Source organism: Staurois parvus, unplaced genomic scaffold (assembly GCF_062004578.1).
Source record: "Staurois parvus isolate SC_StPar_1 unplaced genomic scaffold, SC_StPar_1.0 ptg000205l, whole genome shotgun sequence".
Lineage (NCBI taxonomy): Eukaryota > Metazoa > Chordata > Amphibia > Anura > Ranidae > Staurois > Staurois parvus.
Genome location: NW_028318001.1, coordinates 289,167 through 316,042, shown reverse-complemented (window position 1 = coordinate 316,042; position 26,876 = coordinate 289,167). Strand labels below are relative to the sequence as shown.

At 45.0% G+C, this 26,876-nt stretch overlaps 1 protein-coding gene and 1 pseudogene across 1 annotated transcript in view; both read right to left on the bottom strand.

Moving 5' to 3' along the window:
* SPIDR (scaffold protein involved in DNA repair) overlaps nt 1–26,876 on the bottom strand; it is a 770,885-nt gene that overhangs the window by 456,057 nt on the left and 287,952 nt on the right. The window lies entirely within an intron of this gene.
* LOC149461314 (uncharacterized) overlaps nt 15,236–26,876 on the bottom strand; it is a 33,374-nt pseudogene continuing 21,733 nt past the window's right edge.

Here is a 26,876-nt window from a genome sequence, read left to right as displayed (position 1 = left end):
AGGTCTGTATGACAATGCCTGCTGTGATGGGTGAAACTTGATGCCTGGCTGTAGTCAGGGACCTGCGGCGGGACTGGTAAGCTACCTCTTGTTTTTCTCTCAAGTTTTGGATGGAAAAAGCAGAGTTTCTTGGTGCAACTGGCCAATCTGCAACAAGGGGGAATGCTCACAGCGGTTTGTCTGGGAAAAAATAAAAATTGCCTGCCTGTTGTTCTGGGTAAACCACTAGAGGCAGCATTTATTTTTATATAAAAGAAAGCGGCCATGTTTATATATCTTAGGGCCTGGACACATGTGGGCTGCTGCTGCTGGTGGATTCCTGGGACCAGGACACATAGCAAGCTTTTCAGTAGGAGCATTGACCAGGCAGTCAGGAACTGCCTTTGGTGGCCTGTGAGGGCAGCAATAATAACTAAAGAGAAAAAAAAACCCCTCCCCATTCAAATGTAAGCTTCACTCCCATGACGCTGTGTAAACAGAGATTGCACCATGCATGTGAGGTATCACCACGATTGAGGGCAGTAATTCTAGCACTAAACCTCCTGTGTAAATCTAAAGTGGTAACCTGTAAAGGCTTTTAAAGCATCGCCAACGGATATGAATAATTTACAAAGTTTGACACCATTGAGCACTTTTAAAGCATGTCATATTTGGTATCTATTTACTCAGTGTAGCATCATCTTTTATACTTTTTTTTCCAAAAAAGTTTATTGAAGAAAAATACAGATTGACACAAGAAAATGTGCAAATGAAATGTACATAGGACATGTGGCAATGCATATATCAAACAAAAGAAAATGAAGTCCAACGCAAGAATGATCGATGTGGATGAACTAGGCCATGACAGGGTTGTGCCTGTAATATTCAGGTATGCTTGTCAAAAGATTGAATTAAAGAGGTGCCGGGCCTCCTACAGTAATGTCTCGAAGTGTGGTTCTGTAGAGGAGAGGAGGGTATGTACGACGTCTAAGCAGAAGTCAATGCTACAGGTTTAAGATTTGGGAGGTATCTGAGTGCGAATGTGGCAGTAAATTGTCGTGGGAACCGCTAATGGAGAGGGGAAGATGATGCTGTCATCATGCCTGGTGTGTAGTCTGCAAGGGATCTCAAGCTTCGGCGAGACCCTTGTGAATAGACTCTGCAAGCCTACCCCAGCCTCACAGAGACCCCACAGGAGGGAAGAGACAACCAGAGAAAGCTTGCCTGCGATTGCGAGAAACCCCACAGAAGGGGGAGAGACTACCACAGCCCGTCTGCCAGAGCCAGAGGCCACCCACCTGATCCGGACTCCACAGGTACCTGCGTTCTGCTTCTACCCCTGGGAGACCAGGCACCCTGTTGGATCCGTGAGTACCGGCTTCCCCACTGTGTTACCTGAACTGTTGCGGTGGTGACTCCTCGCACCCCCTCCTGTGTCAGGGACACCCCCTTGGCTCTCCTAGTGGACTATAAGTGGGTGGGGCCCCCTCGTTACCCTTTAGTGGCAAAACCACCCTCTCTGCCACCCAACGTATTGAAGGACTGCAGTCTGTTTGTCTCAATAAAGCTTTGTGCGTCTGCCATCCACTCTGTGTGTTCTGTCCTGCCTTTCCTCCGTTACAGCCATTGAGCGAACTATTGGCGCTTTATAAATACTGTATAATAATAATAATAATAATGCCTAATGTGCTTCTGAATGATTATCTAAAACCTGTACAAGCATATGAGAGGAGAAGAAGAGGAGAAAAGAGAAAAGCGAGAAAGAAGGAAAGAGAGAGAGAGAGAAAGAAAGAAGAAAACAAAAAGGGGGGGGGGGGGGAGGGGGAAGGGAAGTTCGTGGGAAGGATAAAGTAAGGGAGGGCGTGACTGCCAAAATTGTTTTCTCATCAATACGGACAATAGCGGATGCGGTTGGAGTCTAAACTATCATCAGTGTCAAATGATTGTGCTTTGAACACGAGGGGGGGGGGGGTTGGGGGGGGGGAGTATGATGACCTCCACCGGGTCAAATGCAACTGAGTAACACCATCAGGAAGTCTAAGTCAATTCAGACAGATTGGTCCATGAGGGATCGATATGCAGGGGTAGTCAGAAAGTGGGTCCAACAGGCCCATTTGTGGAAAAATAGCCCCATAGAACAGGAATACAGAGTCTGGCTGCGTTGACCATATGCATGGCCAAGGATTTGAAGTACTGTCCCCTGGGAAGGAAAGAGTGGTGGAGGAGGAATTGAGCCGGAGAGAAAGCTAAGGGTAAGGTAGTTACGGACACCGCTAGCCTATGGACCTCTTGTCAAAATGGTTGAAGAACCAGGCAAGACCACCAGATGTGGAGAAATGACCCATCTGAAGTCCTGCATCTCCAACAAAAGTGGGGTTGAACCGCTGAATTCTCCAGGGGGTTCGGTACCATCTAGAGGCTATTTTGTAGCCGTTTTCCTGTGTCGAGACATTGAGGGAACATTTATGAGAGTACTTAAATACCAGGTCCCAGTCTGAGTCCGATAGGTTAGCTTCAAGATCTCTATTCCAAGCCCGACATGAGGGAAGGGAGTTATATGTCCGACTCTCCACTAGGAGGGGGTAGATCTCCGAGATCAGAAGTTTTCGTGGTTCAGCTTTAGCGCATATAGATTCAAAAGGAGTAAGAGAACAGCTCCAGTTATGAGGGGGTTTGTGCGAAAGCAGATAGTGTCTAATCTGGAAATATGCCCAAAAAGGGAATTCACGGATACCGAGGCTTTCAAGCAATTCTCGGAGTGTTTTCAACTTGCCTTTGTGGAGAAAATGCTTCACTAAGATCTGTTGATGTGGCCAGAGTTTCAATAAGAAGTCTTTGTGCATTCCGGGGGGGAAGTCAGGGTTGAGGCGGATGGAGGTTAAAGGGTTGGCTGTTTCGGTGATGGATGCAGATTTACAAGCCGAGCGAAAATTTTTTAAAGTAGGCCCCACCAAAGGGTGAGTGAGAAGAGCATGGGGCGTGTGCTTCGGTAGAAGCCAAGGGATCAATGCCAGGGGTAAGGGTGAGCATGCATTTTCTATATATATCCAATCTTTGGAGGCAGTGTGAACGTGCCAATCAACTATCTGGGAAAGGTGACATGCCCAGTAGTAGCGATGAAGGTCAGGGAACCCAATTCCACCTCTAAATTTAGAAAGGGTCAGTTGGGAGTAAGCAATGCGCGGACGCTTATGGTTCCATAGGAATAACGAGCATAGTCTTTTGCAAGATATAAAAAAGGCAAGAGGTAAGTGAATCGGTAATGTTTGAAAGAGATACAGGAGGCGGGGAAGTATATTCATTTTGATTATCGCTGCCCTTCCAAACCAAGAGAAACAAGGACAATGCCATTTATTGAGGTCCTCCTGCATACAGCGAAGAGCAGGAAGGAAATTTTTCATATAAAGGTCGGCAAGGTTACGGGTAAGCTGGATACCGAGATAGGTAAAGGATTCCTTTTCCCAATGAAATGGGAATTGGGACTTACAGAGAGAGACTAGTTCAGCAGGCAGGGTAATGTTAAGGTCGGCAGACTTGGAAAAATTAATTTTAAAATTCGACGAGAATCTGAAGATGGCAAAGTCTTTCAGTAGATTCGGCAAGGTGGTGTGAGGGTCAGCAAGGAACAGGAGAATATCATCCACGTAGGCTGTGAGCTTATATTCTTTGTCCACTACCTTGATCCCCTTGATATCGGGGTTTAAACAAATTTTCCATAGTAAAGGCTCAAGGGATAAGACAAACAAGAGCGGGGAAAGGGGGCATCCCTGGCGTGTGCCTTTCCTTAAGTGAAAGGAGTTCGACAGATGACCGTTCACCCGGACTCGGGCTGTGGGGTCAGAGTATAGGGCCATTATAAAGTTAAGCATCTTCTCACCCAAACCCAGTGCCACTAAAGACGCCTTCAAGTAGTCCCATGCAATCCTATCAAAGGCCTTTTCTGCATCCAAGGAGAGAAAAAAAACGGGAGAGTTAGACTTACGGAGCCAATGGTTGAGGTTAAGGGCCTTAATGGTATTGTCCCTTGCTTCTCTCCCAGGGACAAATCCCACTTGGTCTGGGTTGATCAGAGAGGGAAGCAAGGGGAGAAGGCGATTAGCAATGATCTTCGCGAATAACAATGTCTACGTTCAGCAAGGAAATGGGTCTGTAGTTAGAAACCTGGGTATTATCTTTCCTGCTTTTGGGGATAACTGTAATGTGAGCCTCCAAAAAGCGGTTTTGCGACCGGGAAGGTTGAGAAAGAGTGTTAAAAGCAGAAAGAAATGGAATACCCAGGATATCTAGGAAAGATTTGTAATAGGCAACTGTAAAACCATCAGGGCCCAGACTCTTACCCGGTTTCATCTGTTTTATCGTGGACTGCAACTCATTTAAGGTCGGGTCTTTTTCCAGAGCGTGAACCAAATCCTCAGAGAGGGCAGCTGGACCGTAAAGATGGAGGAATTCGGAGATCAAGGAAGCTCTGGCTTTGTCTGTGTGTATAGGGGGACATCCGGAGGGAGATTGTATAAGGATTTATAAAAGCGTTCGAAGTGGGAGGCAATATCGGGGTTAGATGTAGCCTCAGTGCCATCCGAGCCTCTGATTTTATGTACCGTCATGCTAGCTCGTTTCTCACGAAGCGCTCTGGCTAGAAACTTCCCGCTCTTATTTGCGAATTCGTAGTACAGCTTTTGTGAAAGAATGTATTTTTTTCTAACTACCTTACCCAGTTCCGTGAGAAGTCGTGTGCGAGTATTCGTAAGTTCTGAAAGGGTTGACGCAGCCAGAGTCCGCTTATGTGCTCTCTCCAAGGAGTGGATCTATGAGGAGCTTCAGACGCTCCTGTTTGACTCTCTTACATCTTGTCGCATTGGCTATGAGGATACCCCGGATGACACACTTATGGGCTTCCCACTGCGTGAGGGGTGAGGTGTCCAAAGAGCTATTCAAGGAGAAATGTTCAGTCATATTAGAGCGGATCTCTTGTTCGATAGCGGCATCCGCAAGAAGGGAAGCATCTAGACAACAATATTTTGAGCGCGAGTGTGTGGTGGGAAACCGTAATGTCATGGTGATGGGGTGGTGATCGGAAAGGACCATCGGTTCTATGGTAGCAGCGTGGAGGAATGGGAGATCTCATTGCGACAAGAAAAAGTAATCTATCCTAGAGTATTTATTGTGTGGAGGAGAGAAAAAAGTGTAGTCTTTAAAGTTAGGGTAGAGGGTACGCCAGAAGTCGTGTAGTTGCAGGTGTTGGAGTTGAATACGTATTTGCTGAAGAGCCTTGTAGGGTAAAAAAGAACATCCCGAGGAGGAATCTAACAGAGGGCTCAAAGGGACATTCAAATCGCCGCCCAGTATCAGCACCCCCGATTGGAAAGCAGCTAGGGCAGAGGAGAGTGAGCGCATGAAAGAGACCCGTTTAGTATTGGGAGCATAAACGTTAGCAAATGTGATAGGTCTGTTGGCGTAGACTCCCTTTATAAACAGGTATCTACCTTCGGGGTCCGCCAGGGAATCTGTTACATGGAACGGGAGGTGTCTGGCGAACGATATGGCCACCCCCTTTGATTTGGCCAGAGGGTTGGTGGCATGAAGGACCGTGGAAAAGCGGAAATTATAAAGCTTGGGAATGGAGTCTTGGCGAAAGTGCATCTCTTGCAGAAAGACCACATCTGCTTTCTGTTTGTATAAGTAGGAGAGAAGCATGGAACGCTTTTCGGGTGTGTTCAAACCCTTGACATTGAGTGAGAGAAGTTTCAAAGACAATTGTCCCGTCGTTGAGGTAGAGGAAAGCATGGTAGCTGGGTAGTGTTGCCTAAGTCAGATGCCTCAGTGTACTGAGGATCAGGAAGGTGGGAGAGAGGAGGAGAAAAGAAAGAAAGAAAAAAAAGGGGGGGGGGAGGGGGGGTGGAGAGGGGGGGAGGGGAAGGAGGGGGGGGGGAGAGGGGGGGGGGAAGGGGGGGAGAGAGGGGAGGGGGGAAAGGGGGGGGGGAGGGGAGAAAGAGGAGGGGAGAAAGAGGAGGGAAGAATAGGAGGAGGGAGGAAAAAGGAATCAAGATTACGAAAAAAGAAAAGGAGGAGTATACAGTGGGGATCGAAAGTTTGGGCACCCCAGCTAAAAATTTGTATTAATGTGCATAAAGAAGCCAAGGAAAGATGGAAAAATCTCCAAAAGACATCAAATTACAGATTAGACATTCTTATAATATGTCAACAAAAGTTAGATTTTATTTCCATCATTTACACTTTCAAAATAACAAAAAACAAAAAATGGTGTCTGCAAAAGTTTGGGCACCCTGCAGAATTTATAGCATGCACTGCCCCCTTTGCCAAGCTGATACCTGCCAGTGTCATGGATTGTTCTCAATCATCGTCTGGGAAGACCAGGTGATGTCAATCTCAAAGGTTTTAAATGCCCAGACTCATCTGACCTTGCCCCAACAATCAGCACCATGGGTTCTTCTAAGCAGTTGTCTAGAAAACTGAAACTGAAAATAGTTGACGCTCACAAAGCTGGAGAAGGCTATAAGAAGATAGCAAAGCGTTTTCAGATGTCAATATCCTCTGTTCGGAATGTAATTAAGAAATGGCAGTCATCAGGAACAGTGGAAGTTAAAGCAAGATCTGGAAGACCAAAAAAAATATCAGACAGAACAGCTCGCAGGATTGTGAGAAAAACAATTCAAAACCCACGTTTGACTGCACGATCCCTCCAGAAAGATCTGGCAGACACTGGAGTTGTGGTACACTATTCCACTATAAAGAGATACTTGTACAAATATGGTCTTCATGGAAGTGTCATCAGAAGAAAACCTCTTCTACGTCCTCACCACAAAAATCATTGTTTGAACTTTGCAAATGAACATATAGACAAGCCTGATGCATTTTGGAAACAAGTTCTGTGGACCGATGAGGTTAAAATTGAACTTTTTGGCCGGAATGAGCAAAGTTATGTTTGGAGAAGAAGGGGCATAGAATTTAACGAAAAGAACCTCTGTCCAACTGTTAAGCATGGGGTTGGATCAATCATGCTTTGGGGTTGTGTTGCAGCCAGTGGCACAGGGAACATCTCACGAGTAGAAGGAAAAATGGATTCAATAAAATTTCAGCAAATTTTGGATGGTAACTTGATGCCATCTGTGAAAAAGCTGAAGTTAAAGAGAGGATGGCTTCTACAAATGGATAATGATCCTAAACACACCTCAAAATCCACGGGGGATTACATCAAGAGGCGTAAACTGAAGGTTTTGCCATGGCCTTCACAATCTCCTGACCTCAACATAATTGAAAATCTATGGATAGACCTTAAAAGAGCAGTGCGTGACAGACTGCCCATTCTTCCTTATAAAAGTCTTCCAGTTCTTTGAGATTTCTGGGCTAAGATACCTCAAACAAGAATTGAAAGACTCTTGGCTGGCTACAAAAAGCGTTTACAAGCTGTGATACTTGCCAAAGGGGGCAGTACAAGATATTAACTCTGCAGGGTGCCCAAACTTTTGCAGACGCCATTTTTTTGTTTTCTGTTATTTTGAAAGTGTAAATGATGGAAATAAAATCTAACTTTTATTGACATATTATAAGAATGTCTAATCTGTAATTTGATGCCTTTTGGAGATTTTTCCATCTTTCCTTGGCTTATTTATGCACATTAATACAAATTTTTAGCTGGGGTGCCCAAACTTTTGATCCCCACTGTAGGTAGTAGACGGCTTGAGGAACAGACCCGCTACTCCACGTGTGAGGAGAAAGAACAAGGAGAGAAGAAAAGATCAGGGAAAAAGGAGAAGAGCGCGAAGAGGAAAGAAAAGAAATCCAGAAGAGATAATAATAGTAGCCGAATAAAGGGTTCAGTATAAGCTCACTGAGCTTACTGTATGGGGAATGAGGTCGGCGTAGAACCAGGAAGTGAACAGCCGCCGGTCGGTGGTCCTCTATGAGAAGTTATGTAGAGGAAAAACGAGATAGAGGATGCGGGGTTCGAGGGGAGCAAATGGTGCCGGGAGTCCTCAGGGTTAAATATATAGAATAGGTCACCGGTCTTCTGTGGGGGATGTAGTGTTATGTAACGTTCAGAGGGTGAAGCCCTGGATGATAGGAATGGGTGCAACATGAGTGGGAGGCTACCAGACAGGGAACATCGCTACGCTATGTATATAAGAAGTGCACAGGCACATATAGGACGAATGCGTTGGAAAGGACAGCCTATGCTAGGGCGAGATCAAGACTGGTAAGGGACTCATCACTAAAAGTAGAGTAGTGAAGGGCCCTCGCAAATATTACAGGCAAACCGTATCACAAGGCGAAAGTATAACGAGTCAGCAATAGCAAAACAGGTGAAGTCATGAAAGAAACAGGCATAATGCGAATAAGCCCCCGGTCAACAAACAGTAACCAACTAAGCTCCTTAGGATCAAAACCAGTCATTTAACCTGAGAGTATAAAAAGGGCTAAATAATATACATTAAAAAAAAAAAACACAAATTAAGTATCTGAAGCCCCCAAGGTAGCAGAGGGGATGAGCATTAACCCTCTTAGATTTGCCTAATAGAGGGGACGAGGAGGCGGAGGGAGAATGCGTATGGGGGTGGTCAAATGCACGAGAGCCCTCAGGTTAACCTCGTCAGCCAAGTTAGTAAGTAGAGACAGGCCAGAGAAAAGACATGACTCCAGTCTGGATGGTCTAGCAAGTGGCAGGGAGAGGTGATGCTCATCCACACAGCTAAACTCCGTTTACAGTAATCGCTGCTACAATCCCCTAAAAGGCTGCTACCCATCCCAACATTCAGTATCCTCGTCCCCTCAAACCACCCCCCAGGAGAGATATGGAGCATCTGTCACATTCTCAAATAGAGTATACTTTACGAATTAGGCAGAGGTCTCTTCCGAAGGATCAAGATGGGTCCAGCGTTCCGAAGCATGCGGGGGGCGAGCAGCATATTTCTGAACAGTCTCATGCGAGCAGCAGGACGTCTTCAGAGATATGAGGGCGAAGTTCAGGTATTGCCAGGAAGACCAGGCTGAAGGATGGAGATCGTCCAGGATGCGTTCAGATGGTAAGAGGATATAGAAGGCTGGGAAAAGGCGTGGATCGAGAGCCAACTGGAGGCGGAGGACCTGCTGTGGGATGCGGAGTACTTCATGACGATAGCCGAGGTGGAGCCAGGAAACTGTTCCCCATCATGGGAGGTTGAGCCGATTGGAATGTGGTCAATGCTCATCCCCTTGGCAGGCAGGGAAGAAGTGTGGAGGCCCGATAATTGCATACAGGACAATGACTGTAGGTGAATCCCGTGGAGCATTGGATACAATCTTGGCGGGTGAGTAGTATGTGTAGCAAAGTATAAGTCCAGCGAGCATTGATCAGTGAGTGAGTGAATAACCGGAACTCTCGGGGCGAAATAGTGAGAAAATGTGCGAAACAGTGGCAGACCGTAGTCATTCGGCAAAGCATGCGCCGGAAAGGCAGTACTGAGTGAGGATTACAGACTGTTAGAGTTCGCGCCGTGGCTTCCTGTGCGCCAGAGAGGCCGTCGGGCTGAAGGTGGCTGTTGCGCCCCCTGTGGGGAGTCTCAAAGGAGTCGCTGGGGACATCCGTCCCCTACGATGAGATTGACCATGCCAATCCATAGCGCTGTCCTCAGATCTCAAATCCTGGGCTGGCGGCAATCTCATGAAGCTGTACCAATCAGGCAGGTCGATCAGTGGGATGTCCATGGAGGTACAGATCGATGGCAATTCTTCAGGGGTTCGCAAGTTGCAGGAACGTCTGTTAGCTTGTACAGAGAGGCAGAAGAGAAACCTCCATCTGTAAGGAATGTTATGTGATCGGAGCGTATCCAGAAGGGGTCGTAACGCGTGCCGTTGTCGTAGGGTAATGCTGGATAAGTCCTGAAATAGCCGTATTTCTGCTCCCCCATATAAAAGATGCCTTCTGTCTCTAGCACATCTGAGGATATCCTCTTTAAGCGGAAAACTTACAAGGCAGCAAACAATATCCCTGGGTGGGTCTGCGTCTCCTCTCCTGGGGCGGATCGCTCTGTGCACACGTTCGATGTCAATTGGGGTTGCTAGCGGGCGACCAAGGAGGTCATTAAAGATGGCCATTACCGCTTTGGGGATATCGGTAGTTTTCACTGATTCTGGGAGACCGCGGATTCTAATGTTGTGTCTGCGGCCACGGTTGTCTAAAACCTCAATATGCCTGTAAAATTCCCTGATAGTAGAAGCGTGTATCGCTGATTTTTGCTGTATATATGGTGGACCCGTTTTGCCTGGAGGCGGATTCCACCAGATCCAGTCATGAACCCATTGCCCGTAAATCTTCACGCAAATGTCCAAGGGCGGCAGTAAGCGTGGCAGTCAGGGTGGCCTTGATGTCTGCGGCCACGGCCTGAAGATCCCTTAAGGACAGGGACTGGGAGACAGAAGGGATGTCATGCTGGGGCACTGTGTCCAGGGCAGCGTGCATGGCAGAGCAGGAGTGATTAGCCATGTCAGTGGCAGCAGAGGGAGGGGGGGAGGGGGATGCAGAGGGAAAAGGAGATGGCTGCGGCTCCTCTCTTTGCTGCAGGGAGCGGAAGAGCTCCTGTATGTGTCTCCCCTGCGCTCCCTGGCCCCGTGGGGATCGTGATCGGGCACCGGATGATGTCCAGTCCGTCTTCCCCATTGTGTGACAGCACTCACCCCGCTCCTCTGCGTGGCGGTGAAGAGGGATCCGGCCGGCGGTAGCTCTCAATCTAATCAGCCATCTTCCAGCCGCGGCAGACCACGCCCCCCCCATCTTTTATACTTTATCAAACAATTGAGCAATATATTGTGTTTTTGTGCATTAGAATTCAAAAAATGTATTTTCTTAAAAAAAAGTGCTGCGCAAATAGTGTGTGACATTTCAAAATTTCAGCATCCACTGTTTTATTCTCTAGGGACTTGGCTTTAAAAAAAAAAAAAAATAATGTTTGGGGGTTCAAAGCAATTTACTAGCAAAAAAAAACAGTTTTTCCATGTAAACAAAAAGTGTCAGAAAAGACTTGGCCTTCAAGTGGTTAGAAGAGTGGGTGACATGTGGCATAAGCTTCTAATGTTGTCCCTGAAATGCCAGGATAGAACCCCCCTGCCCAATTACCCCTTTTTGGAAAGTAGACACTCCAAGGTATTTAAGAAGTTTTTTAAATTTTATTTTTCAAAAACTTTCGACAAAAATGATATCTGCAAATACTCACCATGCCCCTTATCAAATTCCAGGGGGGTACTTTCCAAAAATGGAACATTTGGGGGGGTGTTTGTACTATCCTGAAATTTCAGGGCCTCCAAAACTATGATTGTTAGTGAGGAAGTGACATAAGGAAATAATCTAAAGGTGGTCATTGGATTTGGGGGCCTGAATGTGGCTAGGTTGCCAAAAGGTCTCTCACATGTATGGTATCCCCATACTTGAGAGAAGAAACAGAATGTGTTTTGGGGTGTTATTCCACATATTCCCATGGAATGCGTGAGCAATATATAATTTAAATGACAACTTCATAAAAAAAAAACCCACCAAAAATCTTTTCAAAAATTTGTGGCATGTTTATATACTACCCTAGCATTTTAGCTCCGTGTGAAATGTGATAGGCAGTCAGAAAGTAAAAGCTGTGTAAATTCCAATATATTTCCGATAGTCTGTAGATGCTTTAACTTTCACACAAACGTATTTAATTAATATACACATATTGGGATACCAAAGACATGTAGCAAAATACATTTTGGCCTAAATTTATGACTAAATTTGAGTTTACTGGATATGTTTTATAACATAGAAAGTAGAAAATATTGGGGTTTATTTCAAAATGTTTTCATTTATATCACAAAAAATTAAAAACCTAGAGGTGATCGAATACCACCAAAAGAAAACTATTTGCGTGAAAAAAAAAAAAATTTTGTTTGGGCACAACATTGCATGACCACGCAATTACCTGTTGAAATAGCGCAATGCCAAATAGCAAAGAGTGGCCTAATCAGGAAGGAGGGAAAACCTTCTGGGGCTTAAGTGGTTAAGATAAAAAAATGTTTAGGCAGCAGTATCCCCCCTCTCCCTTTACTTACCTGAGCCTGCATTCGTACCTGTCTATAGCTCTTTTCTCCCCTCACTTCCTGGTCTCATTGGCTTTGCCAATTGCTTTCACTGCTGTCAATCAATGCCAGTGACGAGGGCGCAATGAACACAAAATCCAAGCTAGGCTTACCGGTAACTTGTTTTCTAGTAGTATTTCAGGACAGCACACAAGAGAACGCAGCTCATCCTCCTCTCGCAGGAAACACACACCCACACACACTCTAAATTGGAGGACACTTCCCACAGTCCTCAGTTGTTGAAGAGTACCCTTGGCCCATCTGAAAAACAAGCACAACAGCATAAACAATATCAGGGCGGGCAATTTTTGCTGTATTGAAAGACTACTAGAAAACAAGTTACCGGTAAGTCTAACTTGGATTTTCTCAAAGCATCTTTCAGGACAGCACATGAGAGGAAATACTTAGGGTGGGACCACAGCTTGCAAGACCTTCCTACTGAAGGCTTGCTCTCCCACTGACAACAAATCCAGCCTGTAATAGCGCACAAAGGTGGACATGCTTGACCACATCGCTGCCTTACGAATTTGTTCTGGGGTGGCACCGGCTTCTCTGCCCATGTGGCTGCTACAGCTCTTGTGGAATGAGAGTGAATGTCCAGCAGTGGAGAAAGATCAGATAGTTCATAAGCTGATTTGATTGCCATCTTCAGCCATCTGGCAATGAATGTTTTAGTGGCCTTTTGCCCTTTTTTAGTCCCAGCAAACAAAATGAAAAAAGATTCAGAACTCCTGAAATCCCTAGTTACTTTAAAATAACATAAAACGGTTCTTCTCACATCTAATGAATGAAAAGTTCTTTCCTTCTCCCCTGAGGGGTTAGGACAAAAGGTTGGAAAATAATGTCTTGAGAACAGTTGAGAAGGAAGGCTGGATCAGTCCTATCTGGTGAGATCATTAGAAAGGGCTCTATGACTCTGTAGATCACTAATTCTGAGTGAGGAGGTGATCACAATAGAACTGTCTTCAGCATGACATACTTCAATGTCAGACAACCCAAACGCTCAAAGGGAGACTCGGTTAGAGCTTGCAGGACTAGCAAAAGATCCCATTTAAGGAAGGCTTTTGATTTAACCAGCACTCCAGTAAGACCCCTAAAGCTGCAACCTGGACTTTTAGCATGCCGATTGCCAACTTCTTGTCAGATCCTTGTTGAAGAAACTCCAGGACCGAGGTGAGATCATCCAAGGACCTTGATTTTTTTTAGACACCAAGAGTTATAGATCTTCCAACTTTTCCATAAATAGCAGTCGTGACCCCTGTACAACTTGCTAGGAGTGTCTATTAAACATTTTGAGAAGCTCTTTTCTAGCAGTTGCCTTTCAGAAACCACACTGTGAGGCACAGATTTTCCACTTTTGGATAACAAAGAGCCCTGTATTAGCAGGTCCTTACCGAGTGGAAGTGTCCAATATGATCTGATTGATAAACGGAGGAGTGTTGCAAACCACAACCTTTACGGCCAGAAAGGAGCCACTAAAATGACCTGTGCTTTGTTTACACCTTCTTCAGGGCCTGAGGAATTAGTTGGAAGGGGGTAAAATTGTAGCACAGCTGGGAGCTCCAACTTTGAGCGAGAGCATCTATCCCCACTGCTCCATCTTATATGTTGAGGGAAAAGAACTGAGCAGTTTTGGTATTCTGTCAAATTGCAAACAGATCTATTTGCGGCTGACCCCATTCCTGAACTAAGCTGAGGAAAACTTCCTGACGTAGACACCATTCACCCTCCTTCAACTGACTGCTTTTTGTGCTGTCCTTCCTCTTTACATATGCCACCGCTGTGGCGTTGTCTGTGCAGACCTGCACGTGCTGACCTGAGAGCTCCTGAGAAAAAGCCAAGATAGCCAAAGCAATCGACTTTAATTCTCTCCAGTTTGAGGAGCGCTCCCCAGCCCCAGGAGATGGATTCCATGATGAGGATCCTTAGGGCGTTTGGAGAGAACTTTCTGTCTCTTCCACCACCAGAGATATCTCTTCACCCTGGAAGGAACCCTCACCTTCTTTTCCAGCGTGGCCAAGTCTCTGTTCCGCACTCTCAAGATGAAAAGCTGAAGGGGCTTGAAGTGCATTCCTGCCCACTGGACTGCTGGAATGGAGGCTGTTAACAAGGGCAAGAGCTCACATCAGAAACCTGATTTAAACCTGGTGGTTGCCCTGAAGAAGAGTCAAAGCTGCCTGTATTTTCTGTGTCTTTTCTTCTGGCAAAATAATTTTCTGTTCTACCGAACAAATGCAGAACCCCAAAACATTCTTGGATGGGGTCAGGTTGGATTTCTGCATGTTGATGATCCAGCCAAGACTTTCCATATGGCTGTGGGATACCTGAAGGTCCTTCCTCAACTGTTCTTCTGAGCTTGCCAAGAATAGAAGATCATCTAGTTAGGGGATTACCATCACACCTCCGAGCCTCAAGGGAGCTAGGGATTCTGCCATCAGCTTGGTGAAACGGGGGGGAGAGGATGACAGCCTGAAAGGCAGTGCCCTGAATTACAGGTGTTGAAGCTCATGCCCAATCCTCAAGGCCAACCTCAAAAATCTTTGGGAGTGCTCTCTGATTGGGATGTGCAGATAGGCGTCCCTTAGATCGATTGATGCTATGAAGCAATCTGGAAACGGCAGATTTCTGACCAGAAAGACAGAGTCCATTCAACATCGCTTGTATTGCACTGCTTTGTTCAAAGGTTTTAAGTTGTGGTTTAAACAGAATTTTCCTGAGGGTTTTTTCACCAAAAATATATGGGAATAAAACCGATTTGTTCCTCTCCTGACAGGACCAGAACCACCACTCTTTGGACAATCCGATCCTGAACCAGCAAGAGCTTTAACTGGCTTTTTTGGAATATCTGTGAAAAATACCTTCTTGGGGGAACCTCTGCAAACTCTATTTTGTAACCCTTGCTTATCAGATTTCAGATATACAGGCTCAACATGATCTTCTCTCATTGTGGAAGGAATGCCTGCAATCTTCCTCCCACCGGAAGCAGCGAGTCATTGGGATTTTTTGGGCTCTGCAGGAGTACGAAAAAGGACCCCTTTTTCCCTTCCTTTCTGTGATGCCCAAACCTTTTTCTTCCCTTGCGACTTGTAACTTTGCACGCTTCTCTGGTACGAAAAAAAAATAAGGTCATAGCTGGCTTCAAATTCTCCACTGTGGAATGTCATACTCTCTTCAGCACCATTGCCTCTTTCAGGCTCCCCATGTCTTCAAAAGCTAAGTCTGTGCTTTCTGAGGTTTGGGAAAAAGCGGTGTCTACCTTGGGCACTTTGTTGCATACGGACAAGGAGTCTTCTTCAAACGGGAACTGTCTCTTGTGAGATCTAGAAAAAAACGGTTTCTTTTCCGGATCCTGACATTCCTTTTTTATCATGTCTGAGATGGCCAATAGCACAGGAAAACATCCCTCTTTTGGTTCACTAAGGCCCAGGTACATTTTATCATGGAAGGAGAGATCTCTTTCCTCCTCCTTAATGCCTAGGTTGGCGTGGATCGCTTTAAGGAGATACTCCACAACATTCAGCTACAACTTATACTTAGATGCTGAGGAAACTTCCACCTCTTCCCTGACATCCCCTGAATCTCCCTCTGACCATGGAGGAGAGACAGCAACCTGTGCAGAAGGTATCCCTGACTCTGCTTCTAAGGAATCTAATGACTGTGCTTTGGGGGTAGACTCGGGAGCACTCTGGGAACACTCCAACATATCTCTGAATGACTGCAGGGTTGCAGTCCACTCAGCCTTCTCGAAAGCCAGAAAATCATTAGAAGTTAAAGCTGCCTCCTTTCTCATTAAAGCAGAAACACACCCCTTGCATAAAGGCTTTTTCCAAGCATCTGACAGTTTACTCTTGCATGAAAGACATCTCCTCTTGCTAGATTCTTTTTCACTGTTCTTAGCCTAAGACAAAGCACAAAAAAACATAACTGCTTAGCCACTGACTGACTCTAAACACAACACAAAACGCACCCAGTGCAACCAAAGCCCAAGCCCCCACACCACCAGTGCAATGACTCCACACACAGAGGATCCAGAGCACAAGCCCTCAGCCACCAGGGGGAAGAGACTCCACAGTGCCCCATAAAGAAATCCAGCATAAAAAAGTTGCCCATAGGATGCCCTCTCCTACATGGGCTTTGCCAGTGCCTCCACTTGTCCCCAGAAGTGCAAACGCTGCTGACTGCACCATAGCAGAGCCTGCAGCAGTCCACATGACTGTGTCTCCTGGTCCCAGTGTCCTGGAACCAAAAATAGGCACTGGCTGGGTCCTGCCCCCTCCCCCGGCGTCATGTGGCCGGAACTGACACCGTGCGCGGGCCACAAACTCCACCCCTGCCTGGAAGTGACCTCAAAGGCATGCCCAGATGCCGCTGGACACCAAAAAGATGGCCGCTACCATCGTCTACACAGGGACATCAGGGCTACAGGCTACCCGGCGGTACTGGCTCTCCCCAAGTCCTGAAGGGGAGAGTGCTGCCAGGAACAGCCCCCACCTGGGATTCTGTCTGGAGGACCCTTGCTGCAAGAAAAACAGGTAAAAGGGAAAAAACAGAGACCTTTCTCAGGCAGCACCTGAGAGAACGCAGTCCTCACAGTTCCTATGTGTTCCTACCTGGCCGGAGGAAACACGATAACAAAGGACTGTAGGGAGAGGCCTCCAATTTAAAGTCTATGTGAGTGAGTGTTTCCTGCAAAAGAAGGAGGAGTTGCATTCTCTCATGTGCTGCCCTGAAAGACATTTTGAAATAAAAAACATTTACAGTATAATCACATTAAATGAGATTCTGGACAAGTTGTCTGAGATCTCCTATCAATCACAGATATCCCAGGACCTGAAAAACATAGATTGTAAAAGGATATACGGCCCCCAGAGCATTCTCATGTTTTGCATGCAAGTTCAAATGTGGCTATGGCATCCTGATGATTTGTGAGTTAGTCTTTAGACTGCATCAAAGATCAAAGAAAATGATCAGAAAATATCACAATTATTTTTAAATTCCTTATTCAGGTCAAAAGTAAAGCAGCCTGGTACAATGAAAGAATATCAGATATCACAATATTACAGCAATCAGAACAGATGAAAGTTATCAACATGAAAAAAACAGAATATGCATTTCTGCAGAAATAAAAACCCGGTACGGTATACAAAATACCTTGAGAAATCAAATATATAGGCAATCAAATATCACAAGCTTTCTTATATAGAAATGAGAAAATATTTATGCAAAATTTGTTCAATTTTCTTCCTCCGTTTTTTAAACTTTTTAACCACACAACAGGGAGAAAATAAGCACAGCCCTAAAAGACATCTAACTAGTGCCTCACACTGAGTGGGAGGGCAAAAATAATATGTGCCTGAGTCAAGGAGGGATTATGTGGAAAGGAGGAGATGTGGCAAACTCACACTCTGCAATAGTAACAACATTAAATTATAGGGGTATCAAAAGGAAGTGAGTAGAGTGTAAGAAAATAAATAAGAAACAAAAAGGGAAGAAAAAAATAAAAAACCACCACATGTGGGGAGGGGAGGAGAGGAGAAAGAAGGGGGTAGCATGGTGGTCCAGTAGCAAGGTAACAGAGTTAAAGTGGAACTTTACCCGTAACAACTTGATAAGAATGAACGTTCTTTAGCAAGCAACATACACTCACTGGCCACTTTATTAGTTACACCTGTTCAATTGCTTGGTAAAACAAACTGATAATTAGCCAATCACATGGCATGGCATGGCATGTAGACGTGGTGAAGACAACTTGCTGAAGTTCAAACAGAGCATTAGAATGGGGAAGAAAGGGAATTTAGTTCACTTTTAATGTGGCATGGTTGTTCGTGCCAGATGGGCTAGTTTGAGTATTCCAAAAACTGCTGATCTACTGGAATTTTTATGCACAACCATCTCTAGTGTTTACAGAGAATGTTCCGAAAAAGAGTGGCAGTTGTGTGGACAAAAATACCTTGTTGATGTCAGAGGAGAATGGGCAGCCTTGTTGCTGCAACATTGAGATGGTAGGGTCAAATTTCTAAGTAAACGATATGAAAGCATGGATCCATTCTGCCTTGTATTAATGGTTCAGGTAATAAAAGTGTCTAGTGAGTGTACATTCCACAGTAAAAATTATGCTACCAAAATTAGTGTGTGCTGTAAATTGCCTCCAGCATTTCTCCTGTTTCTTCTTGCTGGGGGCTGCCATTTTGCTGAAGCCCATCCTTGGCTCTAAAGGAAAGGAGTGTTTAATTCCACTTAAAGGCTGTCAACAGATCGGCTTCTACAATTTCTTCAGTGCCTAAAAATACCTAAAACAGAGATCAACTGAGCATGTGCAAAGCAGGGTGAGACCGTGTATTTCTGGATTTTAAACAGTATAGGCACTAATTGGTACTGTTTTACATAGCTATACCTGCAAAAGGGGCAAGCCTGAAGTGATCTAGCAGGACTTTATTTTCTGACTCAAGTTCCACTTTAAGTAAATTAACCAATAGCAGGGGCATTTAATATTCCTGTGAGGGAGTGAAATCCATTCAATAAAGCCATGTTTTTCTAAATCTCTTATTTTTGTGGTCATGTGTGGCAATAACGTTTTCTTATAGTGTATATATCCTCAATTTTCGATAATCACAAAGCTAAAGAAGAGGGCAAAGTTTGTTCCCATGGCCGCATCAATCAAGGGAGTCAAAAGGGAGCATTTGTAATGTCTCCTAGACATGTGATTCAGGTAAAATAAGAATATCACAATATCTTTAGGCTTGAGAGGTAAACCACGTTTGCAGGGTCATATACTCAAAATATGCCTGCCCAAGAAGTATCTTAAATTATAACTCAGGCTTAAAAACACACTAAATATAAAAGATTTATATGTGTAACCCAAGTAAAATAATATTTTTCACAGTTAAAGCAGTTGCAGGAGGAGCCAAGAGCACCAGCAGGGAACATCAGAAGAGGTTTGCACTGTGTGCAATAGCAGTGGACATTGCAGGCAAGTATAACATGTTTATTGTTATTTAAAAAAACACCTTTACTATCAATTTAGCTATAATTTTGTTTCTTTTAATTACTACTTCATTCACAAGAAAATAATTTGACAGTGTGCGTTCGGTTACACACACTAGAACAGCTGTTAATTTTGTTCCAATAAACATGAATGAGATTGCCTGCATACAATTGCAAGGAACACCTGTGCATACCATACGGGCAAACACAGCCCTTCGCACAAACATACGCTTAAGTACACCCATGTGAATGAGACCTTATTTACTAATCTGGCATCGAAGGTATAAAATGGGGATGGATGAAATACCCTCATTGGGGCTAAAGACAGCTTTAAAAACTTGACAGCAGTTGTAACTTTTTTGTAATCCTATTTAAAAGAAAAAAATATATGGCTGGAGTTGGGCTTCAATGCTAAAGGAGAGGGATTTATTGCTTAAAGAGAACATGCCATAGAAAACACACACACACTCTATAACAAATGACACTACATGCCTGTATGTACTTTATTTTTGAAATCATCTATGCTATCCATGACCAACAAGGGCTTAGATTTTTGCTACCTCTAAGGCAACATTCACACTAGCTTTGTCAGCAGGTGTCAGACAGACCTTTGGGAAGCGTTTTTAATGCTTCTCAAACACCTATGAAAATTCTGCACATGGCAGCACACAGTGCTGTTCACACTGAAGCGTTAGCGTTGCGTCGCAGCAAAACTGGTGCCTCATGTTGAGTCAGGAGGAGTTGAAGCCTCCCGTTCAAATCTATGTTTCCGCTCCTCAAACGCCTCGCAGGCATTTGCGGTGCGGTTGCGACACGGTTGCGAGGCATTTGAGGAGCGTTAATACCATTTAACTTCATTATAGGCGTTTGTGGTGTGGTTTTAACGCTTGGCAAATGCCTATCAAACGCCTCAAAACCACGCATAAGGGGTTTGGGGAGCATTTCAGGAGCGTTAAAAACGCTTCCCAAACACCTGTCTAACCCCTGTCAAACGCTATAGGGGCATTTAGCAAGAGTTAGAAATAAAGTCAAGTGTGAATGAGCCCTAAGAGCTATGGGAAACACCTCCCATCCAATGGTTGCCCCACAAAGAGGCACCTTTAAGTGTGTGTTCTTGTGTGGTTTCATTTCTATTTTAATACATTATATAGGTGCCCTTTAAGTAATTTTAGAGGACAGGAAAGCATCTTTCAGAACAACTCCAACATGTATATAGCTGTTTAAAGCACATGCTCACATAATTACAATATAAAAAAAAACAGAAAGGTCAGTTTTCTCAGCTATTTAGCAGCCCCTTTAATTTCTTAATGGTTGTTCCCTGAAACCTATAGCATGTATATATAGAGGTCTACTACACTTACATCGCAAGTGAAGGGAGGGAGGTATGGTTACATGCATATATGAATGTCTACTGCACTGAAATAGCAAATGGGAGGGATAATCACAGACAGAAGGCAGGCTGAAGATCTGAGATAATGTGACTACACTATATAGAACATAAAGATGGTTACAAAGAGTTTCTCTAAAAAGAAAGTTAAAAAAAAAAAAAATCAAGGACCTAAGATGATGGAGGTTGAGAGTAACTAAAGCCAGCCATAGATATTTCAAATCTTTGTCAGTTCAGCAGGGACTAGCCAAGATTCAAACCATGTATGGGCAGGCTGACTGTACCCGAGTCGATCCATCAATCGACTTGGATACAACCAGTATGCAGGATTTTTACATGCGAATATTGCCAGAGGTTATAGCAGCTAGCAATCATCACTGTGTTCTCCCGGCAGGCTCCCCCATCAACATAGTCAACCGGTGGTTGCAGGAAAAATAACTGCATCATCTATGGCCTGCCTAGCTAGGCTCCCTCTCATACTCTGACCATTGAATTAAAGATGGCATTTGACGGACTGCTTTAAGCAACACAGAAACTTTCCTACTGTTCATAAATCAGCCCCAAAAAGAAAATCATAATATATTTTTTATTTAAAAGAAAAACCTAAGAAAATCTATAAAACTCTAGTTAGTGCACTGAAACAATGCTTAACCTAATTCTGTGCTGCATGCAATTAGCATGGGGGGGGGGGGGATAAAATCAGTGGCTATTTGGTTGCCCTGGCTTAAAATAGAATACAATTATACAAAAGGTGGAGTCACCCTTTAAATATCATAGACTTAAACAGATCTCCTTATTTTTTAATAGTTATAACATTCTCTGTTCTCAGTTTTACATTTTTGTGTGTGGACAAAAACAAATACGTGTGTTAAGTCATTAGAAGTTTTGCCAGCACAAAGGCTGTAGAGTGCAGGGACTGATGACTAAACAACTCATGACCTCTGACAGAGGTAGAAGCACTCATTCACCTCCTGGGTTTTCCCCTTCTCTTTCCCTGTGTTCTAGAAGGGATGTACTGTACTGTAGTATTCAAAAGGCGGCATCCGAAGTGTCTGTGTACTTTACAGACTTGGCCTGAAACCAAATCACACGCATAATTACAGAGCTCACTTTTTTTTCCCACTGAGCAAATATGCCAGAGGGACATTCTCCCACCCCTTCACTAATATTGTCGTCAGCAATGACTTCATGCAGGAAATGTGATCCAGGGCAAGGGTGTGTTACCTGAACTGAGAGCACAACCTCTACACCTGCACATTAATTAAGGTCTATGAATGTGCTAGTACTTCTTAACTTCCTGCTAGGAACTCTCACACTTAAGGTGATTAAGTGACTGAATTTGTACTGCATTCAGGGCTTACTGAGCAGACAATGCATTTAATTTGACACTCCCAATAGTAAAATATAAATAACTAGAATTATTGGGCATTTGTACAACGTAAAGTTTCCAGTTCCTGGTTGATGCATTCTTTGGAAATGATAAACAAGAGACAAATAGTTCAATTTAAAATTTCTTATTAGTATTTAGGTTTTGCTGCTTACTTTGTATTTCAATAGTTTTTATTAGTTTTAAGCAGTATAAAACAGAGGCGACAAAACATGCCCCCACAGGGGCTATCAATTGCACCGATAAGATAAAAAACATAATAATAAAAGAAAAACAGTGCTCTAACTTCAACAAGGCAGAAGGTACACCCACGCAGGGGCTATCAATGGCACATAGGTTACAATAACGGTAATGAAATTCTAACTGCAATTAAAGGCAACTGTCAACTATCACCCAAAAAAACTAACAGAAATGGAAAGAAAGAAAGAGGAGAGAAAAAGAAAAAAAAGAGAAGAGGGGGCAGAGATCCAGGAGCGCCACCATCAAACGCCAGTGCCTAACGCCAGTACATCCCCATACTAGCCAAAGGAAGCGTGGGAAAGGCATATTGCAACCATGGTTCCCATATTTTCGAGAATTTACATTGGGAGTCGTTGCATATGCTCGACATCTGCTCATTAAGCATCATATTGGTCATACGATCCCGCACCCCCTGAAAAGGGACAAACGGACTCTTCCAGGCCTGAGCAATTGTTCTGGTGGCCGACAGAAACAAATAGGACGCCAGCTTCTGCTGATGAGCAAAGAGACCCGGTATGGGGCAATGAAGCAAGGCATACCGAGCATCCCGGCGTATGGATAGATGAAACAACGTGAAAAGGAGGCCAAATACACGAGACCAAAAACGGACCAGTCTCGGGCATGACCACCAGATATGCAAGACATCGCCACGATGGCCACAACCCCGGAAACATCGATCACTACAAGCGGGATTAGCCTGGGCCAAACGAGCCGGAACCCAATACCAACGAAACAATACCTTATAGGCTGCCTCCAGCGTGGTGGTATTGAATGAGCATTTAGCTATGAGTGACCAGGCCCTATTCCAGTCCTCCGGATCCATATCCACCCCCAGGTCACGCTCCCACTGAACAACATATGAACTGTTCAAGGCTGCATAAAGAAGGGAGATAAGGCCCGGGGCGCCCGGGCGCTGCTGACAAAGCTGTTCAAAGGCCGATTTCTGGTATGGAAAAGAAGAAGTGCCCCGCAGCGAGAGTAGCCAGTGCCGCAATTGAAGGTATCGAAAAAATTCCGCCGGGGGAACATCCCGGGACTCCCGAAGAAGATCCCAGGTAGGGAAGGACCGAGAAACCAAAAAGTGTCGTACCTGCGAAAACCCATGAGCCACCCACCAAGAGAACGCCCTTGGGTGATCTAAACCCGGTGGGAAAAGAGGGTTGTTAACAATTGGAAGCAAAGGCAGAAAGGGTGACATCAGGCCACTGGAGTAACGTACCGAGTCCCAGACTCGTAAGCCATGGAGCAACATTGGGCTCAGCGATATAGGGCGCAGGGCAGGGGGAAGCCATAGAAGCGCCGACGGTTGGATAGGGGCACAGTTAGGTAGCTCCAGCAAGACCCAGAAAGGGACGTCAGAGGAAGCGTGCAACATAGACAGCGGGGCAATCTGGCTCGCCTGGTAATACTTAGTTACATTGGGCACCCCAAGGCCACCCTGAAGTCTATGAGCAAAGAGCGTATTTCTAGATACTCTGGGGTGCTTATTGGCCCAGATGAAACGCATAAGCTTCGCCTGAAGCAACCGAAGGAAATGAGGGGGAACCCGCACCGGGAGAGTACAAAAATAATATAACGATTTCGGCAGGACGGTCATTTTCACCGAATGAACCCGCCCTATCCAAGACAGGTGCGGAAATTGCCAGGAATGCAGAAGAGAAGATAAAGAACTAAGCAATGGGTAATAATTCGCAGCAAAGAGGGAGTCATAGGTGGGGGTCAAGCGGATGCCCAAATATTCAAGAGAGGAGGAAGCCCATTTATAAGGGAAGTAGGATTGAAGGCGTGAAACCAAATCGGAATCCAAAGTAATATTAAGAGCGACAGTCTTATCCAAGTTAATACGGAGACCCGAAATCAAAGAGAAGCGCTCAAGAACCTGTTGCAGATTAGGAAGCTTCGTCAGAGGCTTAGTAAGAGTCAAGAGGGCATCGTCCGCAAAAAGATTCAGCTTAAACTCCTGTCCCGCGTATGAAACCCCCGATATTTTGCAATCGGTCTGGAGCGCTAAAGCCAGCGGCTCAAGCACCAGTATAAAAAGCGCCGGGGACAAAGGGCAGCCCTGTCTCGTCCCTCGCCCCATAGGAAAGGGGTTCGAGAAATACCCAGCATATTTAACGGAGGCCGAAGGAGACGAATACAAGGCTTGAATCCAAGAAAGGATAGAATCCCCGAAACCCCAACGAGACAGCACAAACCGCAGATATTCCCAGGATAGAGAGTCAAAAGCTTTATATATGTCTAAGGACAGTAAGAATCCCGGGATTTTCCGCTGTTGCAGAAGATATATAAGATGGACCACCTTACGAACGTTATCACCCGCCTGCCTCCCAGGGATAAACCCCACTTGGTCCCTGTGGACCAGGCTACGCAAATAGTTATTGATGCGAGAGCTAAGAATCTTGCCCAATATCTTCAGGTCTTCATTAAGAAGAGAAATGGGCCGAAAGGCTTGCAGTTCCTGTACATCCTCGTTCGTCTTAGGAATCATCGTGGCCTTATGCGCCTCCCATAGGGGCACTGCCGAGGAGACCGATCCCGAGTTTTCCGTGAAGTATGTACGTAAGAAAAATTCTATTTGTTGGCAGGTAGCCTGAGTGGTCAATAAAGAATCGTTGATGGGCCAATGAAAAGGGCGCCGTTCTGACCCAGAGAGGGCAAGGAGAAGTACCAAGGGATCGTGATCCGACCAAGGTGAGGAGGGAATAGTAATCCGCCTGACCAAGGGAAGCTGCTGAACCGGCATAAATATATGATCAATTCTACAAAAACTATCATGAGGACTGGAATAAAATGTAAAGTCGCGTTCAGTCGGGTGAAGCTCCCTCCAGACATCCGCTAGCCCCGCTGTCCGCAAAAGAGAGCGCATACGTTCCTCCAGCACCAAGTCATGGGAAGGGGCCGCCCCCCGTGCACAGCGCCTATCCAACGTGGAATCTAAAGTAACATTCGAATCCCCCAAAACAAGAATGAGACCCTTGGAGTGTCGGGAAACAATGGTGCAAAGATGCGAAAAGAATTTATCCTGAAAACGATTGGGTGCGTAGTAAGAGACAAAAGTAACCTCCTGGTCCCAGAGAGTGCCCTGCAAAAGCAAATACCTGCCCATGGGGTCCGCTATATTCCGAGCACAGACAAAGGGAAGATTGCGTTTAAAAGCTATCAGTACACCCCGACGCTTCTCAGGAGCCGAAGCCGTGTAAAAGGTGGGATAGTGAGGTGAAAGATAACGCGGAGCGGAGGACTGCGAAAACCTGGTCTCTTGTAAACATACCACGTCAATTTGTTGCGATTTAAGGTGATGAAAGACTTTAGCCCGCTTCTGAGGCGAAATGAAGCCTTGAACATTCTGGGAGTGTATTTTCAAAAGGGGCGAGGCCATGGCGATATCAACGCAACACGCTCGGCAGAAAAACCCATAAAGCAGCTAGCAATTTCCGCTTCCAATGGCGAGCGGACCGTGGCGTCCTGGAACCCTGCAGAAAACAAGAACAAAAAAAAAACCAAAGGAGAAAAAAGACAAAGAAAGAAAAAAGGAAAAAGACATAAAAAGTATATACAATAGTGCAATTGTGTCACGCCAATGGTGACGCGCATCCTACAAAAGGAAGGATACCAGTTAGGGGTGGCTCTACCACCGGACACATGGCTGCAAATGAAAACATCAGAAACTAAAGCCCCCAGGGGGCAAAAGGGCAATAAGGCAACAAACATAATCGAACGGGGTCCGAAGCTATAAAACTAAAGGTCCCAGGAGTGAGGCCTCTGTGATGACCTCCCATAAAAACCCAAAGAACCTTGGGGCCAACCCCCTCCCACCCAGCCGGGCCCACCAGATCAACCTCCCACCCCGAAGCCCGAGGGAACCCTCACCCCATGCTACCAACGGAAACCAAAATACCCTCACCCAGGCCCAAGATAGGTTGCGGCAGCTGAAAGTCATAAGTCTTGAGTCCGCGAGGGGACCCCCTCCCACCCAACCAGGGAAGGAACCCAAGGGGGTAAACCAGATCAGTCCCAACCCGGAATGCTGACAAACCGGGGGAGCCCCAAGGGCCAAACTCACGGTTGCTGCTTACTTTGGATAATAATATATTTCAAACTGCATTTCCACTTTTCCAGCCAAATTGGGGTAACACCTGCTTTAAGCTGGGTATGCGCATACAGTGTTTTTAAATTCAATCAGCGGCTTGAACGAAAAAAACAAACAACAAAAAACTGATAGATCATCGCACCAACACAAACGTGTGATGCAGAAATCTCCCCGGCACTCTACTGTATTCTGAATACACAGATTAGAGTTTGCAGCCAATGGCTGATCGAATATTGGTTTTCCAGAATGACTGCTCAACAGAAGCTGATCGTTAGACTGGCTTCTGTTGAACAGACAGTAGTACATACGGACCAAAAGTCGATCAGTTCTGGCTGAACTGGCTGATTTTCGGTACCTGTATACTCTGCTTTATATTTGTTACATTTTCTTATTCGCATTCACAAAATAAATTAACATTGCTGCTTAAATTTTTCCTTGTTCTTTTATGAGTTGCAAAACTGAAGTTTTCTTCTGCTGTACAGAGGGGGTAGATGAGTTAATATTTACCATAGGTAACCCTGTCTGTATTGTCTTGGCAGTTCTCATCACTAGTTGTATTCTAGATTTGAACACAATGGGTTAGTTAACTAAAACCCGAGAGGCAAAATCTGGTGCAGTTGTGCATGGTAGCCAATCAGGTTCTATCTTTAGCTTGTTCAATTAAGCTTTGACAAAAAAAAACAATGTAAATTGATTGGTTTCTCTAGGTT